At 41.9% G+C, this 13,438-nt stretch overlaps 1 protein-coding gene across 1 annotated transcript in view; it reads left to right on the top strand.

Annotated features, from left to right (window-relative positions):
- Positions 1–13,438, top strand: part of LOC126413138 (O-acyltransferase like protein-like) — a 343,086-nt gene that overhangs the window by 219,798 nt on the left and 109,850 nt on the right. The window lies entirely within an intron of this gene.

Below are 13,438 nucleotides of genomic sequence, written 5' to 3'. Positions count from 1 at the left end.
TTTCAAGATTAAATTTGTATTTCCTTTGTCAGTTTCTACGATTTTGGCGTAGTTCCTACCGAGTTTATTCCTTGTGTTACGTGTGCGGGCTTCTTCTGCCCTCTGGTGCTATGGAACGGTTTGATTATTCTCAATAAATTCTTGAACTGTGTGGCAGGCCGTTTCTTGTTTGTAGCAGGCCGTTTCTTGTTCTGTCATTTTGCTTGTCAAGGACAGTGAGCTTCTCTAGTTTCAGTGTTGTCTTTTGCTGAGTAATGGCATTTCTTCTACAATGTTGTCGGTTCTTGTTAGCTTCCAATGCACCATATTTTATCGTTAGGTTTATTGCGAATGTATGCAATATAATTACGAGTAGAAAAGTAGTCTGTGACCTCCAAAGGGTGTTTACATTTCTATTGCTGTTGATCTATGCAATCAGAACACCCACGTAGCATTGAGTTTGGTACTAAATAATTGTTTACTTTTTCCTTCTGTTGGCAGACAATGCCACAGACATCCAAAAGCGGTACTTACAACAAATTCATGCCTTACTGAAATAAATAGACCTTGTGGTATAAATATAATTTTCGGAAATGCTTTGTGGAAGGTATAGTAGTTATGACGGCAGTAATTTGAAATTTCAATTAATATTCGTAGCTGCTGGTGGCGCCTAGCTCTAAATTGTTGCATTTAATGTTAATCTGTCTCACGTTCCATCTGTGGGCCGCAGTGAAAATGACTGGACTGATGATCTAGACATCTGCAAGCAGCTTACCTTTAACGAACTTGAAGTGGAAAGGCAAACGCTAGGTACCAACGGGCTATTCCAGAGCAATCGCTCTCGCTAGTTGACGCGCTTCACAGAACAGAGCTTACGAGGTTAGCGGCGAATGCAGATTAGTTACGTTGATGGGATGGGATGACACGGTCACTAATACGAGGCTTGTGGAGCATGATCGTTACGCACATCACTGGCGTCGCAGTTCGTCACAAGATAACTGCAACCATGGCATACCACTTAAAAACACGTTTATTCACTAGACCACCAATTAAAGTTAAGGTAGAAAAGGAAGAAGAAACACATCATGAAGCAGGCTGCCTGTATGAATGGATCAAAGACCGAAGTATTCATATAGATAATTCAGACACGAAATACATTTCAAATTCTATAGGAAAATTTAAAAAAGCTTTGAGCTTAAGATAAAACTGGCAGTTCCAGTAAAAATATTATCATCCGATCATCTATCACATTCTCAGTTCCATGTTTATTTATCAGTTTATTTTTTATTTTATCCGTCTAGTTCTGTATGACCAAATTGAGGAGCTAACCTATTTGGTCATAGAACGTATCAGTACATAAAATTACAACAGAAAACTAATAATACGTAAAATAAAATGTCTATGAATCCTAAAAACACTACATGCTATAAGTTCATATAAACGCAGTGAACAGTACAACATAGATATTATCTTTATTCTTCAAGGAAATCCTCTACAGAATAGAAGGAGCGACACATGAGGAAACTCTTCAGTTTATATTTGAAAGCATATGGAATACTGGTAATATATTTGAATTCTTGTGATAGCTCACTGAAAGTGGATGCAGCAGCCTATTGCACGCCTTTCTGCACGAGAATCAAGGAGAAGCGATCCAAATGCAGATTGGATTTCTACCCAATATTAACCGAGGGAAAGCTGTTTATTCTTGGGAGTAAGTTAGTATTTCAACCGCAGAAATAATCCATAGAATGTGATCTTTAATTACCAATATTCACTTTTCCACAAAATCACCAGCCAATTGGATACATTTCTGCCAACGGTGAACAAGTTTCTGAAGCCGTCACGGAAGAAGTCGACACTCTTGTTTCCGCAACCACAGTCTCGCAGTTCTTTCAACGTCTTCATCAGAAGCATCTCCAGTCACAGTGGAATGGAGAAAGGCGTCATCTTCATTCTAGTAAAACGAGAGGAGTTCCTGGCAAATTTCAAGTCTGTACGCTGTTCGGGGTAAGCATCCGGGGTACCCATCGTGCACAGAGCTTCCGATAGCCAAGCAAAGCAATAATGTGACCCTCACGTTCTAGTGAATTCTGGGTGTTTAGATACATAGTAAACTTTCGAGGAAACTGGAAAGTCCATGTTTAGAATCTTGTTAAAAGTCTTAACGCTGACATTTTTACTATTAGAACAGTATCTAAAGTAAGTGATAGTTCGACATAAAAGGAGTCTGTTAACAAGAAACGACATTAAAGAATACATATATATATGATGAATTTAACAAGATTCTAATCATGGACAGGGACTTTCCGTGAAAGTTTACTATGTTTTCTGTCCATAATCATCCTAACTACACGTCCAGCAAACCTTGCCCTTTCGAGTCTGATTTCCCCGGATATTCTTCTCATGTTCCGGTACAGTTCTTCGCATTTGAGTCTCGTAACAAATAAATACCCCACTCATACGGTTATAGTTGGTGGGGACTTCAACCTTCCCTCGATATGTTGGCAAAAATACTTGCTCAAAACCGGTGGTAGGCAGAAAACATCTTCCGAGATTGTCCTAAATGCTTTCTCCGAAAATTATTTCGAGCAGTTAGTCCACGAACCCACGCGAATTGTAAATGGTTGCGAAAACACACTTGACCTCTTACCCACAAACAATCCAGAGTTAATAGACAGCATCATGACTGATACAGGGATTAGTGATCACAAGGTCGTTGCAGCTAGGCTCAATACCGTTTCTTCCAAATCCACCAGAAACAAACGTAAAATAATTCTATTTAAAAAAGCGGATAAAGTGTCACTACAAGCCTTCCTAATAGAAAATCTCCATTCCTTCCGAACTGACTATGCAAATGTAAACGAGATGTGGCTCAAATTCAAAGATATAGTAGCAACAGCAATTGAGAGATTCATACCTCATAAATTGGTAAGAGATGGAACTGATCCCACATGGTACACAAAACAGGTCCGAACGCTGTTGCAGAGGCAACAGAAAAAGCATGCGAAGTTCAGAAGAACGCGAAATCCCGAAGATTCACTACAATTTACAGACGCGCGAAATTTGGCACGGACTTTAATGCGAGATGCCTTTAATAGGTTCCACAACGAAACATTGTCTCGAAATTTGGTAGAAAATCCGAAGAAATTCTGGTCGTATGTAAAGTACACAAGCGGCAAGACGCAGTCAATACCTTCGCTGCGCAGTGCCGATGGTACTGTTACCGACGACTGTGCCGCTAAAGCGGAGTTATTGAACGCAGTTTTCGGAAATTCCTTCACCAGGGAAGGAAACACGAACAGCTGCTAGCATGAGTCTCTTAGAAGTAGATACCTTAGGAGTTGCGAAGCAACTCAAATCGCTTGATACAGGCAAGTCTTCAGGTCCAGATTGTATACCGATTAGGTTCCTTTCAGATTACGCTGATACAATAGCTCCCTACTTAGCAATCATATACAACCGCTCACTCACCGATAGATCTGTATCTGCAGATTGGAAAATTGCGCAGGTCGCACCAGTGTTTAAGAATGGTAATAGGAGTAATCCATCTAACTACAGACCTATATCATTGACGTCGGTTTGCAGTAGGGTTTTGGAGCATATACTGTATTCAAACATTATGAATCACCTCGAAGGGAACGATCTATTGATACGTAATCAGCATGGTTTCAGAAAACATCGTTCTTGTGCAACGCAGCTAGCTCTTTATTCGCACGAGGTAATGGCTGCTATCGACAGGGGATCTCAGGTTGATTCCGTATTTCTGGATTTCCGGAAAGCTTTTGACACCGTTCCTCACAAGCGACTTCGAATCAAGCTGCGGGCCTATGGGGTATCATCTCAGTTGTGCGACTGGATTCGTGATTTCCTGTCAGGAAGGTCGCAGTTCGTAGTAATAGACGGCAAATCATCGAGTAAAAGTGATATCAGGTGTTCCCCAGAGAAGCGTCCTGGGACCTCTGCTGTTCCTGATCTATATAAATGACCTGGGTGACAATCTGAGCAGTTCTCTTAGGTTGTTCGCAAATGATGCTGTAATTTACCATCTAATAAGGTCATCCGAAGACCAGTATCAGTTGCAAAGCGATTTAGAAAAGATTGCTATATGGTGTGGCAGGTGGCAGTTGACGCTAAATAACGAAAAGTGTGAGGTGATCCACATGAGTTCCAAAAGAAATCCGTTGGAATTCGATTACTCGATAAATAGTACAATTCTCAAGACTGTCAATTCAACTAACTACCTGGGTGTTGAAACCACTAACAACTTCAGTTGGAAAGACCACATAGATAATATTGTGGGGAAGGCGAGCCAAAGGTTGCGCTTCATTGGCAGGACACTTAGAAGATGCAACAAGTCCACTAAAGAGACAGCTTACACTGCACTCGTTCGTCCTCTGTTTGAATATTGCTGCGCGGTGTGGGATCCTCACCAGGTGGGATTGACGGAGGACATCGAAAGGGGGCAAAAAACGGCAGCTCGTTTTGTATTATCACGTAATAGGGGAGAGAGTGTGGCAGATATGATACGCGAGTTGGGATGGAAGTCATTAAAGCAAAGACGTTTTTCGTCGCGGCGAGATCTATTTACGGAATTTCAGTCACCAACTTTCTCTTCCGAATGCGAAAATATTTTGTTGAGCCCAACCTACATAGGTAGGAATGATCATCAAAATAAAATAAGAGAAATAAGAGCTCGAACAGAAAGGTTTAGGTGTTCGTTTTTCCCGCGCGCTGTTCGGGAGTGGAATGGTAGAGAGATAGTATGATTGTGGTTCGATGAACCCTCTGCCAAGCACTTAAATGTGAATTGCAGAGTAGTCATGTAGATGTAGATTTCGATCCACCTCTTTTGGGACCTAGTATTTTTCTCAGTATTTTTCTCTCTTCTTTCTCTAGTTGTTCTGCCGCATTTCTTCCTAGTGTCATCGTCTCAGCAGCATATAATACTGCATTCCTCACCGCTGCCTTGTAGTGGCTTATCTTTGCCTCTGTAAATATATTCTTTTTATTGTATATCTCTCTCGTCATGCAGAAGGCTAACATCATCTTCTTTACCCTCTCTGTTATTCCTTCCTTGCTGCTGTTCCTTCCTGTTATAAATTCTCCCAGTATTTAAATTTGTCCACCATTTCTACAGTGCCTTCCCGTGTTTCCCAGTCTGAAGTGGTATTTAATGTCTTTGTCTTGTTGTATGCTATCCTCAGTCCTACCGTTCTGGCTACCTTACTTAAGTTGTCGAGTTGTGTCTTTGCATCTTCTTCCGTCTCACTATTGCTATGTCGTCTGCAAAGGCTGGGCAGTCCACTTGAGCCCTGTTGTCCTTTTTCTCCCCCAAATGGGTCTTTGGTATTCCCATTTCCTCGTTTATTGTTCTCCACTGCCTGATCACTTCGTCCAGTGCTATGTTGAACAACAATTGTGACAATCCATCTTCCTGTTTAACACCAGTCTCGATCTCAAATTCTTCTGACAGTGCTCCTCTGAATCTCACCCTTGCTTTTGTGTCTGTCAGAATTTCTTTTATGAGTTCTTGTGTACTTCCATCAAGTCCTCTGTTCTTCATGATCCTAACAACAGTCTGTCTGTTGATGGAGTCGTATGCCTTTCTGAAGTCCACGAAGGTTATTATTCTCCTTTTGTTTTTTAATGCCCTATGTTCTACCAGTTGCTTCAGGATAAATATCTGTTCTATACAACCTCTTTCCTTTCTGAATCCCGCTTGGTAGTCGCCAACTGTAATTTCTACCTATTCTTCTACTCTCTTGAGCAATAGTTTTGACAGCGCCTTGTATCCGACCTCTAGAAGCGATATTTCTCTGTAGTTGTTTGCATCTTTCTTGTCCCCCTTCATATGTATTGGTACTGCAATTGCATTCTTGCATCATTCTGGCAACTTCTTTGTTCTCCAGATCTGGTGAATTATGTTGGTCATGTTGTCTATTGCTTTGTTGCCTCAGCACTTTATCATCTCGGCTGCTATACCATCTTCTCCAGTTGCCTTATTATTCTTTAGATCGCTTATGGCATGTGCGACTTCCTCCCTGGTTGGAGAGCGTGGCTCTCTCACTCTTCTGGGCAGTCCCCAGTTCCAGCTCTTCTTCAGGTAGTTCACAGTTCAGCAGGTCGTGAAAGTGCTCTGCAAAAATCCGACAGTTCTCCTTCGCACTGACAGCCAGCTCCCCTTTCTTATCTTTTATAAACAGTTCTCTATCCTCGTATCCAATCAGACTCTTTTTGAATTTCCCGAAAAAGTGTCTGCTATTGTTTTTCCTGAAGTTGGTCTTAATCTCTTCCAGTTCCTGCTTCATCTTCTGTCTTCTGGTCCATCTTATATATAACAACTGTTTGAGTATAAAAACCTTTCACCTTAGAAATTCGTACGTCATGGTGTGAAAGGCGATCACCGTTTTTATTAACAGGATGTCCATCTAGTAATGAAGAATGAATAAAAATACTGGTTATAGTTGTGCTAATGTTCCCCTGCACAATGATTGGAAAAAGTGCAGTCTGAATCAGATTAAATGAATTTAGCAGATCTTCCAACATCCTGTTTCTTGCACAGTCACTTAATACAACTAATGTTGGATACCGCATAAAAAATTAACCAAGAACCCCTCTATCTTGAGCACAGAAGCCAGAGTTAGGGGACCTGTAAATAACCATAATTGAAAGTTTAGTTTCACTGAATTCAAAAATCCCTGCACAAAATTCAAATACCCGTTAAGTGCGGTGCTTTGATACATATAGGGGCTCAAATGGAATACTGTGTTTTACGTACATTGTCATTTCCCCAGTCTGCCACGAACTTATTGAAAAACAGCCATGTAATCTATGTCCTAGTAAAGGAAGCTTCTGAATTATCGCAGTATTTAAGTGGTGCTCTGATATACCTGTAATGTCATAGTCAACATCTATAAGCAGTTTATCTCTTATACCTCTTACACTTTGATGAAATATGCAACTTTCTTTAGTTCTTAGCTGGCTGACTTTCTCTGAAGGTGCTTCCTTTGTTAGAGAGACTTCCTGTAAGTAGAGATACCTGTCAGCTGACTTAGATCTAAAAACGGTGCAGCTCTAAGACCAACTACTACAGGAATTTTCCAATGAGTGATCCCACTAGTGCCTACCATACTGTCACCTATAAGATTTGCCAACCCCTCCCCCCCACTTTCCATACCTACACTATGTGATCAAAAGTATCCGGACACCACACCGAAAATAATTTACAAGTTCGTGGCGCCCTCCATCGGTAATGCTGGAATTCAATGCGGTGTTGGCCCACCCTTAGCCTTGGTGACAGCTTCCGCTCTCGCAGGCATACGTTCAAGCAGATGGTGGAAGGTTTCTTGAGGAATGCCAGCCCATTCTTCACGGAGTGCTGCACTGAGAAGAGGTATCGTTGTCGGTTGGTGATGCCTGCCACGAAGTCGGCGTTTCAAAACATTCCAGAGGTGCTCTATAGAATTCAGGTCAGGACTCTGTGCAGGCCAGTTCATTATAGGGATTTTATTGTCGTGCAACCACTCCGCTACAGGCCGTACATATTGAACAGGTGTGTTGAAAGATGCAATCGCCATCCCCGAATTGCTCTTCAAAAGTGGGAAGCAAGAAGGTGTTTAAAACATCAATTTAGACCTGTACCGTGATAGTTCCACGCAAAAAAACAAGGGGTGCAAGCCCCCTCCAAGAAAAACACCACACCATAACACCACCGCCTCCGAATTTTACTGTGGGCTGGCAGATGACGTTCACCGGGCATTCGCCATACCTCCACCCTGCCATCGGATCGCCACATTGTATACCGTGATTCGTCATCCACTCATCGCTTTTCAATTGTTCAATCGTCGAGTGTTTACGCTCCTTACACCAAGCGAGGCGTCGTTTGGCATTTACCGGCGTGAGGTGTGGCTTATGAGCAGCCGCTCGACTATGTGATCCAAGTTTTCTCACCTCCCGTTTAACTGTCACAGAACTTGCAGTGGACCCGATGCAGTTTGGAATTCATGCGTGATTGTCTGGGTAGATGTCTACCTATTACACATTACCACCCTCTTCAAATATCAGCGGTCTCTGTCAGTCAACAGACGAAGTTTGCCTGTACACTTTTGTACTGTACGTGTCCCTTCACGTTTTCACTGCACTATCACATCGGAAACCGTGGACCTAAGGATGTTTAGGAGAGTGGAAATCTCACGTACAGACGTATGACACAAGTGTCACCCAGTCCCCTGACCATGTTCGAAGTCCGTGAGTTCCGCGGAGCTCCCCATTCTGCCCTGTCACTCTGTATAATGACCACTGAGGTCGCTAATATGGAGTACTTGGTAGTAGGTGGCAGCACAATGCACCTAATACGAAAACTGTTTGTTTTTGTGTGTGTCCGGATACTTTTGATCACATAGTGTATTGGGGTGCAGGCCATGCATAGTGAAACGCCATCTACTGATACACTCTACTGGCACCACTGCAATGTAAGCTATGGTCTCCGCCATCACTGCTTTCTCAAACCCCATGTTAACATGATAAACAGCAGCGTTACGTTGACGCCGATCAAAACGCTGGAACAATTGCACGAAGTGCACATTTGTGCCGCCAGTTTGAGTAGCTATCTTTTCCAGATCATCACCTACATCATACTCCCCGTTCCTATCAAGATATTCCAAGATCTACGTACAACCACTACCTGATCCTCTTTCGTAAAATTCCTACATAACTCCCCTAAATTAACTATCACCTGAGCCAACCCTGCACTAGGCTTCACAATGCTTTTGATCTGGTACTCAGTCTCCAAAGTTCCTGTAACTGCTGGTGTGCATCTCTGCCACGTGAACTACCTAATAGCAGACCCTTCTTTTTTGTATTTGAAACTGCAACTGCTTTATGGCCCTTAATTATTAAGGTCTGCGGCATGCTGACGTGGTACTCTGTCCCCAACAGTTCCCGCAATTGCCAGTTTACATCACTGCTATGTGAACTACCTAACAGCCGAATCTTCTTTTTTTCTATTTGAAAGTGAAACTGTTTCATGGGCCTTAACTGCTGGGTCTGCTGCATGTTTCTTACATTTACTGCTAGAAGAGACTCCTCTTCGCTGTACTCTGATAGCTGGACAAATCTATATACGATACTCAAATTACAACTATCGGAAAATCTCCTCCTTCTAGCAGCCTTCTTATCAGCTGCCAATTCCCACTCCCCGGCACCCTTCTCTCTCCTCATACGAACCAGTTCCTCCTTTGCGTTTTGTAACTGCACCTGAAGGCACAGACCTTATACTCCTGCTCCTATATTAACTTCTTTCTGCTAAAAACTCTGCATTTCAGAGAGAGGATCTTGTTAGAATGCCCACTGGCTTCCCCACTGCATTCCCGCAGTGAAAATACTTTCAACAAATCTCACATCATAACCCACCACTCACAAGACTACAACAAAGCCTACGATTCTCACTCACGGTAAAATGTTAACAGTTACTGAATAAACTAAACATCGACGTTACCAAAGATCGGTTACCACCGTACAACAATTTAAAGAACTAACAACAGCGATCTCGAATTTCGCTCTCCAGTAAGAAAGCAATTACTTCTATTAATATCACTAAACCATAACTAATACCAATACCACAAAAATGTCACCCAATTTCTTGACTAAAACCACAAATTCCAGCGTCCACTGAAATACTCAACGAAACTAAACACAGTGAGCGAAAGATTTTACGGAAATATTTCTCTAGAAACTGCAAGGAACACCGGATGAAAATTACCGTATTAAATTTAACAAATGACTATATCGCACAAACAACTTTATAAGACACCGTGAGGGAAAGTTAACGAAAGTTTATTCAACCGTTTTCTTCGCCAGAAACAGTAGGACACACTGGAGAAAACTACTAAGTTTCAAATACCAGTATTCCTAGGATTTTAGGGGACAGAGAATCGGTTGTATGATGTTTTCTCTCGGTCCCTAATGTTTAATTATATGATCACTAAATCAGTCAAACAGTCGTGTCTGTCTGTCTTTGAATACGCTAATCTTCAAAACTACCAAACGAATTTTCATGCAGTTCTCACAGACAACTTGAGCGTAATTTGGAGCATCGTATAGGCCTTACTTCATCAAAATTATGGCACAGGAAAAAGATATCGAGACGCAGTTTCATAAGATATCGAGATGTAAAGTTTCATTACAACTTTTGTGTCTCTCCGTCTGTTTGAACACAGTAAACTCCAAAGTTCTATACAAATTTCTGGGGGGTTTTGCAAGTGACGTGAGTATACTAACTTTGTGCACCGTATAACCTTTATTTCGTCAAAATGGAATCATGAAAAAAACATATCCGTAGATAATTATTATACAACTGTATGTTTGTGTGTATATATTTATGTATCTTCCACATCTCCTGCGAAACCACTGGACCGATTTCAAACGAATTTAGTACACATATCACTTATTTTCCGGACAGAATCACTGAGGGGATAAGAACTTTCTACCTGTCAAAAGGGTGGGGATGGGCGTGAGAAAGGAGTCCAGGCCACGACACGCGAAAACCTAGATTTTATTCATCCAGTATTTGAGAACGAGAACACTTCGTAACTTGCAAAAAAATCTTACGTATAATTTCAAACTTTTTCGCTTACAACCCAGAAGAAAAAATGAAAGGGAAAAATTTTATTACTTACTACATTTTCGCTGAAGATGCAGTAAAACTGTCGCTTTAGGGATGACGTCATGGCATTTAAATTTTTTACATCTTTGCTACTATATTTGCAACAGATTTATCAGAAAATCATTTGGACGATTCCTTTACCAAGATGATGTTGAATGGGTTCATTCACAGGATATGCATACATGATTACCGTTAACACTTTATCATTTTATTCCTAGCTATGCAACTACATTTAAAAACCAGGATATATATTTATGTATATCCACTTTCCGAGAACCACTTAATCATCCTTTGGAAAATATCATTTATAAATATATATTATATATATAACTGCCTGCCAATTTTTAAGTAGAAATCAGTCAGTAGAACAAAACGATCTGTCCATCTTCGCCACCTGTCAGACATAGAAATTTCCTCTCCAACGTTGTAGGTATGTACATCTGTGTTCCCAAACTGTATTGAGTAATTTATGGCGAATTTCATTAGCAAAATCTGTGTTGTGACGGGAGAGTGAAAATGCCTAGTTCCTTGAAGAGGTACTTACTTGACTATTGTGGGTAAACACCACAAAGTATTCTTAGTACTCGCTTCTGTGCACTGGGAACTTTATTTCTAAGTGATGAGCTACCTCATAAAATGATTCTGTACGATATTATTGAGTGCAAATATGCAAAATATGTCCGGAGGTTGATACATTTCTTTCCAAAATTAGCAGTTATACGATGAGAAAATTAGCTGAACTTCATTCTTTGAGAAGTTCACTAACAATTCCTTTAAAAAAAAAAAAAATTGTTCAAATGGCTCTGAGCACTATGGAACTTAACATCTGAGGTCATCAGTCCCCTAGAACTTAGAACTACTTAAACCTAACTAACCTAAGGATACCACACACATCCATGCCCGAGGCAGGATGAGAACCTGCGACCGGAGCGGTCGCGCGGTTCTAGACTGAAGCGCCTAAAGCCGCTCGGCCACACCGGCCGGTTATTTCCTTCGAGTTCAAGTTTTCGTCAGTATGTACACCCAAATATTTCTTGCATTCCACCCTACTTACCGACTACTGCTCGTTTGCAACGGCTACTGTTGGTATGACTGTATTTTTACAGAACTGAATGTAGCGTTTTCGTTTCTTTTTTCTCCAAAATTTTGAGAGAATCTATTTTCCGAGAACAACTTAATAATTCTTTGGAAAATATCATTTACTAACTCTTCTGTTGCTTTCTGTATAATGCACTTTCTTTCTTTTTGCTCTCAACTTATCAGAGCTCCGTGTTCACCCACCTAATTAAAGTGATTTGCGGGATTTTGTTCTGTGGAGTTTGAAGGCATCGAACTGTTTCACTTACTTAGTTCAACCCTGGCCTTACCTCCACTTGTTGCAAATAATCGATCTTTAACTGTTTATCTCGTTTGTTACATTTCTGTGATTCATTGCACTAACACTTTGATAATGATTATACCACGCTATAGATTAAAAGATAATGAATATATGATGGAAATATAACTATTTAGTTTTCGAATTTCTGGCGGAAGTACACGCCAGGGCGTAACTTCGTGTCCTGTACTCATTAGGGTCCGTTGCCCTGTGGGACAGAGTTACCTGCTTGGAACTTGTAAGCCATACTACTGGCCATTAAAATTGCTACACCACGAAGATGGCATGCTACAGACGGGAAATTTAACCGCCAGGAAGAAGATGCTGTGATATGCAAATGATTAGCTTTTCAGAGCATTCACACAAGGTTGGCGCCGGTGGCAACACCTACAACGTGCTGCCATGAGGAAAGTTTCCAACCGATTTCTCATACACAAACAGCAGTTGACCGGCGTTGCCTGGTGACACGTTGTTGTGATGCCTCGTGTAAGGAGGAGAAATGCGTACCATCTCGTTTCCGACTTTGATAAAGGTCGGATTGTAGCCTATCGCGATTGCGGTTTATCGTATCGCGACATTGCTGCTCACGTTGGTCAAGATCCAATGGCTGTTAGGAGAATATGGAATCGGTGGGTTCAGGAGGGTAATACGGAACGCCGTGCTGGATCCCAACGGCCTCGTATTACTAGCAGTCGAGATGACAGGCATCTTATCCGCATGACTGTAACGGATCGTGCAGCCACGTCTCGATGCCTGAGTCAACACATGGGGATGTTTGCAAGACAACAACTATCTGCACGAACAGTTCGACGACGTTTGCAGCAGGACGGACCATCAGCTCGGAGACCATGGCTGCGGTTACCCTTGACGATGCATCACAGACAGGAGCGCCTGCGTTGGTGTACTCAAAGACGAACCTGGGTGCACGTGTGGCAAAACGTCATTGTTTCGGATGAATCCAGGTTCTGTTTTTAGCATCATGATAGTCGAATCCGTGTTTGGCGACATCGCGGTGAACGCACACTGGTAGTGTGTTTTCGTCATCGCCATACTGGCGTATCATCCGGCGTGATGGTATGGGGTGCCATTGGTTACACGTCTCGGTCACCTCTTGTTCACAATGACGGCACTTTGAACAGTGGACGTTACATTTCAGATGTGTTACGACCCGTGGCTCTACCCTTCATTCGATCCCTGCGAAACCCTACATTTCAGCAGGATAGTGCACGACCACATGTTGCAGGTCCTGTACGGGCCTTTCTGGATACAGAAAATGTTCGACTGCTGCTCTGGCCAGCACATTCTCCATATCTCTCACCAATTGAAAGCGTCTGTTCAATGGTGGCCGAGCAACTGGCTCGTCACAGTACGCCAGTCACTACTCTTGATGAACTTTGGTATCGTGTTGAAGCTGCATGGGC

This window comes from Schistocerca serialis, chromosome 7 (assembly GCF_023864345.2).
Source record: "Schistocerca serialis cubense isolate TAMUIC-IGC-003099 chromosome 7, iqSchSeri2.2, whole genome shotgun sequence".
NCBI lineage: Eukaryota > Metazoa > Arthropoda > Insecta > Orthoptera > Acrididae > Schistocerca > Schistocerca serialis.
The sequence above is the reverse complement of the archived record's forward strand: the minus strand, read 5'-3'. Positions and strand labels throughout refer to the sequence as shown.